Below are 6,000 nucleotides of genomic sequence, written 5' to 3'. Positions count from 1 at the left end.
TTAGACATGCAAGATAAGAACTTGCCAGGGAAATCTCTTCTCTCAGATCACAGTATAATGATGCTTAACCTTGTATGTTTCAAGCTAAACCCAGGCATAAGTTGCTGCAGAAGCCAGGTCCACATGAGCTTTGGCAGGCCATGTGCACAGGTCTGGTGCAGATATTTTGCCACCCAGGTCAGGAAATGTTTTTGGTGGCACCTGAGCCAATCGATCAAGCAAAAAAATCCCTGACTGAGTAATGTGGTGCCACTCCTCCCTCCAGATGCTAATTGAGCAACCTGGCACATTACCACCCAAGGTGATCCCTTTTTTCCTGTTGCTAAGATTGGCTTTGCACGTGAGCCTCAGCAAGAGAGATGAAGGATGATCTTCTGATGAAGGTTCAGGATTGGGAGCAGGAGCTCTGGGTTCATATCACTGCCATTAGCTTTCTGTGCTAATCACTTAATATCCTTGATTCCTTTTGCCCTGGGAGAGTTCACCATAGAGGAATTGCTTAGGCATTCTTGACTCCTCCATTCGTATGACGTGCCCTGTCCAGCGAAGCTGGGCTTTCAGAATCAAGGCTTCAATGCTTGTGGTTTCTGCTCTGTCCAGGACTTCCAGGTTCATAACTCTTTCCTGCCATCGAATGTGCAGGATTGACCTCAGGCTGCGTGTGTGGAAGTTCTCCAGCAGTTTCTGTACAAGGTCCAGGTTTCACAGCCATACAGGAGACTGATCAGGACTACAGCCTTGTACACTTTCAGTTTAGTGGACTGTTGGATATTGTACTGCATGAAGGCCAACATTGCTCATGCTGGTTTAAAACCAGATCAGCTAGAGCAGCATGCAAAAGACCCAACAAGCTGGCGTGTTCTTGTAGAACATGTGTATGACAACTTTGAAAAGCAGCAACGTGGGTGCCTCATTGATACTTGCGAGAGAAAGAAAGCAACAGCAGCAGCCACGTCAACAGAGCCAGGACAATTCGCTTGCCCCCACTGTGAACGCCCATGCCGCTCAAAGCTTGGCCTCCTCAGCCACATGCAAGTCCACAACTAATGAGCCTGTGCAAGCTCAAGACGTCATCATCGGATATGACGGACTTCTACATACATAGACTTAATATCCCTTTGCTTCAGCTGCCCTTTGATACAGCAGCAACTTTAATACTTCCTTAGCCTCCCAGCATGTTAGAATATTTCCAGAGATGATGGCGACATGCTCCAGTGCCATAGTCATAGCGGTCAAATACCTGCTAGCCCGGCTGGGGCTTAACGGGGCCAGATGCAGCGGAGCCGTTCTCTGCAAGGTGACGGGACATCTGGAGTGGCAGCAGCACAGGCAGTGTTTTCTGTGCTCTTTCTTTTCCCTCCAGCAGACGGAGGCTGCTGTTTTGCTCCCACACTTACTGGTGCTTTGTTGTGTAAGGAGCAAGGGAACATCTGATCAGTATTGTCACTGGGCACTGGGAGTGGGGCAGGCAGGGGTACTGGCTCCTATCTGATGGTGGAAGGGCACAATACAGCTTTCCTTCCAGATGGGGTGGTCACTGTATGGTCCCTATTTCAGTCCCTTCCCTTAAAATAGCTGCTGGCCCTCTGGTGTCGCTGGCCGTTGGACTGATCGCTTGTGTGAGGGGCTGGAAGGGATTTTCTCCATGGGGTGAAACTGGCAAACTGCTGTGTGGAGTTTTTCACTTTCACCTTGGCTGGCTGGAGGGAGGGGCAGCTGTTTCAACATGAATAGGTGCTAGTGTGGTTGACGGGTGAGGAATGTCTCAGTGATGGCCTTGCAGCCTAATGCACAGCTTGGGCAGTAATCCTGGGCACTGGGAAGGCGGATGTATTTGTACGGCACATCTTCCAGCTCGTCTCCTCTTTCCTAACTGCAGTGAAGACAGATTGAAGTCCTGGCATCTGATCGTGGTTTCTTGGCAGGCCTGAGGGCACTAAAGGGATCTGATCCTTCACCCTTATGCTCAGATCTGTAATACATACTCAGGATCCAGACCAGACATCAGCAAAAATAAGCCTGAAGAAGGGAGAGAAAAGAGAAAGACAGGATTTCCCTGTGGCAGAAAGCCAGGCACTTTCAGGGAATGAATGTGGAGATGCAGGAGGTAATCCATAGTCATTCTGTCTTGCAGTACCGCTGCCTACCACATGGGGGCAGCTGATCTACATCTCTGGAACAAATCCAATAGAAACTGGAGTGTCAGATTCTTTTGTACACCCTTTAAGTGGTTTGACGGTAATTTGGAGACTGTGGGCATTAATATTTCCCAAGGCAACATGCCTGATTGCTGAGCTCCCTGACTTATACGATTAGGTACCTTGTGTGTGACTGTGAGAGTCTGAAGAGATGTTAGAGCCTGTGGCAGAATGGCTTCCCCTGCTTCTGAAAGGGAGAAGAAACCAACAGCTGGGTAGAGATGCAGAGTTACTCCTTGGGCTGTTGGCCCAGGCACTGAGCCAATATCTGGGGCCTTCCTGGCTTGTTTCAGATAAAAAGAGAAAATGCTGAAGCAAGGGAAGCGTTTGTTTGGTGCAATCTTGTTCATTTACAAAAATCATGACAAGGTCCTCTTTCGCAGCAGACCCTGGGAACGACTATAGCAGGACGCTTCCTTGCTCACAACCTCCAAGCCAGACCAGTGCCTCATGGACCTCTCTCCCAGGGACACCCTTATAACTGCTTCTCCAGCTTCCCCCAGCTTTCTGTTTGCTTTCTCTTTCTCACACCTGCAGCTCCAACAATCAACACCCCAACCCCTGCATTTTCAGACAGCCGTGAACAAATCCCTACTCCTTATTTCTTGCTTAGGCTTTGCCAGGCAGACCACCACTTTTGGAGATGGCTTCTATTGTTTCAGTATAAGTCTTCCAGTTAGACTGGCGACAAGCACAGCCATAACCATAAGCATCAGTGAGATCTGTGATGGCCCTCTGTACAAAGACATGCTGGCCAGCAGTCACTGGCACATCACTATTCTCTTAACTCTCTGAGGCAAGGTTGGTCTCAGTAGCTTCAAGGGGTGAATAGTAAAAAGTGGAGCATTTGTTTCCAAAGGCAGAACTAGTGGCACAGGCAAAAATGTCATGCAGGCAGTCAGGAATCAAAATCCCAACAGCCGGAGACAGGACACTAAGTGGGGAGGACCTTGAGTTACTACAGAGGATTCTTTCCCAGGTACCTTCCTGGTGGGTCTTAGTCACATGCTCCGGGTCTACCTAATTGCCATCTTTTGGGCTGAGAAGGAGTTTTCCCCTGGATCAGATAGGCAACAAACCATGGGTGTTTTCACTGAGGGGTAGGTCAGTAGAGTGAGTATTGGCCTGCTAAAACCATGGTTGTGAGCCCAATCTTTGATGGGGCCATTTAAGGAGTTGGGCTTAAAAAAAGGGGGGGCGTGCTTTGTCCTACCAAGCGGGCAGGCGACTAGACACATTAACCTTCTAAGGTCCTTTCTAGCTCTATGAGATGTGTGTTGCCATTAAAATAAAAATTCCTTTGGAGCCTGAGGCTTAGGTCACTTGCTGATTTAGACTAGACTGTCAAACAACGCATTGCTAAATAGCAATAAAACACTCATAGACATTTATTATAAATATTTTGGTTTTTTTCCATTTTCAGATATATTGATTTTGATAACAGCACAGAATACAAAGCATCCTGTGCTCCCATTTCGCTTACCTTGTTTTCTTTAGACATGGCAATGTTCTTCAGCCTTAAACCTATTAATTCTGCCTTGCTGAGTGGCAATAGCACTGGGATAGAGGGTTAGTTGCACTGGCAAACATGCAAGGAATGAATTGACTTGGTGCAAATGGACTGCAGTAAAATTGTTTTGTGGATATGACAATTAAAGCACTAGCATGTGTTACCCCTTCTTGCCTGATGTATGTGAGCTAGGCCTTTATAAATAAGCTGAAATGCCACCTTCCCTAGCGAGCCATGTAGTTGACAGGAATAGAAGGGTTAAGACAACAGTGCCAGTTTTAGTGCTAAGGAAGAACTAGAAAATAGCTTCTCAGCTCTAGATGGCTGGGGTTGATTGTCTGACTCTCCCCACCCCTGCCACCAGACATTTTCTCCCCCTCCCCTGCCTCATAAGGTGATGATGGCTATTAGGGATGCTCTGTAGAAAGGAACGTGAAAGGTGCGTATTGCTTCTTTAAGGAATGTGTCAGCAGGAACTCAATGCTGCTGAAGGCTGGGAGGAATGAGTCTTCCAGAGGACATTTGCATGAGAATGCAAAGATGTGCATATGTGATACCTTGCAAACAAAGCCTGATGGGTAGCAAGGAAGCAATGAGATGTTGTGTATTGTAAACAAAACACATTGTTGTAAAATCACAATTTATGCTAACACTGTATAAGAATTGTAAAATCTCACCAAAGCTCCAAGTTGTTGTGGGGGACAGGGTGGTCATCATAACCCTGTAAGACATGGATTGCACTGGGTATGGGTTGAGCTAACTTCAGAATACCTTGATGCTGCCTGAGTTTTGGTCATATAGCTATGTTGGGGGGCGGGGGGCTTGACTGGCCTGCCTCATGTGTTAAAAGGTAGAGCAGGATACTAATGTTTGTATCATTTAGGAGGCTCTACTTTGGCACAAGCTGAAATCACAGGGTTTTGTCTCAGGCCAACTGTACAGCAGGTAGCGTGACTGGTAGCTGGCTAGGAGCAGCAGCAGATAGATGGTGTAGATGGCTGGTAGGAGGAGCATCAGATTGACAGCATGACTGGTAGATGGCTGGTAGGAGGAGCAGTGGGTGGACAGCATGGCTGGCTGGTGGGGCAGCTGGCACAGGGACCAAGCAGAATGCTGGGCGAGCGCAAAGGTGGTATCACCTCAGGTTCAGTGAGGTAATGCAAAAGGGTGATGTGTCAGGGCCTGCACAGACTGGACCGAGTTGTAAGTGGGCATTCGAAGTGGGGGTATAGAGAAAGTTGGGTGTGTGGATTGGCTGTTTACAGTATTGGACTGGTGAGCCTGAGAGGCCAAGGACGCTGCTCAATCCATTTGAGCTGGGACAGTTACTTGAGGATTGGTTATGAACTCTGGGTGGGTGCAGGCTACTGGGTGGGTGCTTGAGCTGGTTCTGTGTGAGAAGGATGAAAAGGAAACCCAAGGTGTTGAACCTGGTCCTGGTTACTGCTGACTTCTTTCGGCAGAAGGGTTACACTTTGAACCAGGTGACCTGCTCTTAACATGGTAACAGTGTGCACAGGTAGCTTCCACACCCTCATAATTTGTTGGAAATGTGGCTTTTTTCACCTCCAAACATCACACTGACTGGTTTCCTTTGTCTTTGATTTCTTTGGCAACAAGATAAAAAGAAGTGGTGAAAACCACTTAGAGGTTACTTGAGGCTTAAAGGACAATTACAGGATAATGCTTTCAAGCCTCTTTAAATAAAACAAAAACAGTTGCCTTGGAAAAGAACAAGGATACTGCAAATTATTTCAAAGCAAAAACTAGCTGGTAGTCTCACAGAACTAAATGGGGGAGGGAGGGTGCTGAGGCCTGTGTCCTTCACGCTACAGACAATGAGGGTGCTAGTACATAACTGCAGTCTGTGAACTAGTTATTTATTTATTTATTTGTTTGAAAGGCCATGTGCTCAGGCTGCGTGCCAATTGGCTGAGCGGTAGTCAGAGGGAGGGGCTCTCTCAGGTAGGCCAGAGCTCTAAAGCCCTGCAGGCAAGCGACCAGGGAGCTTGCGACCAGGTGCTTGCTAACAGGAGGGAGTTTTGAGAGGGGACTTTAAAGGGGAAGCTTAGAGGGAGCTAAGGGACCCGCTGCAGCATGAGGAGCTGGGGGGGCGAGATCGAGGGATGTCAGTGGTGGGCAAGTGGTTTGGAGGCATCTGGTATGGCTGTGAGGATGGCAGCACCCATGGAGGCTGCTTGCGGCATGCTGGCTCAGATTGCATGGCTTCCAGGCCCAGTCCTGCGCTCCCTGTATGCACGTGCCACACCAGATCTGTGGGGCTCCAGGGAC

The sequence above is a fragment of the Carettochelys insculpta genome, chromosome 2 (genome assembly GCF_033958435.1).
Source record: "Carettochelys insculpta isolate YL-2023 chromosome 2, ASM3395843v1, whole genome shotgun sequence".
Classification (NCBI taxonomy): Eukaryota; Metazoa; Chordata; order Testudines; family Carettochelyidae; genus Carettochelys; species Carettochelys insculpta.
This window is presented reverse-complemented; position numbering follows the sequence as displayed.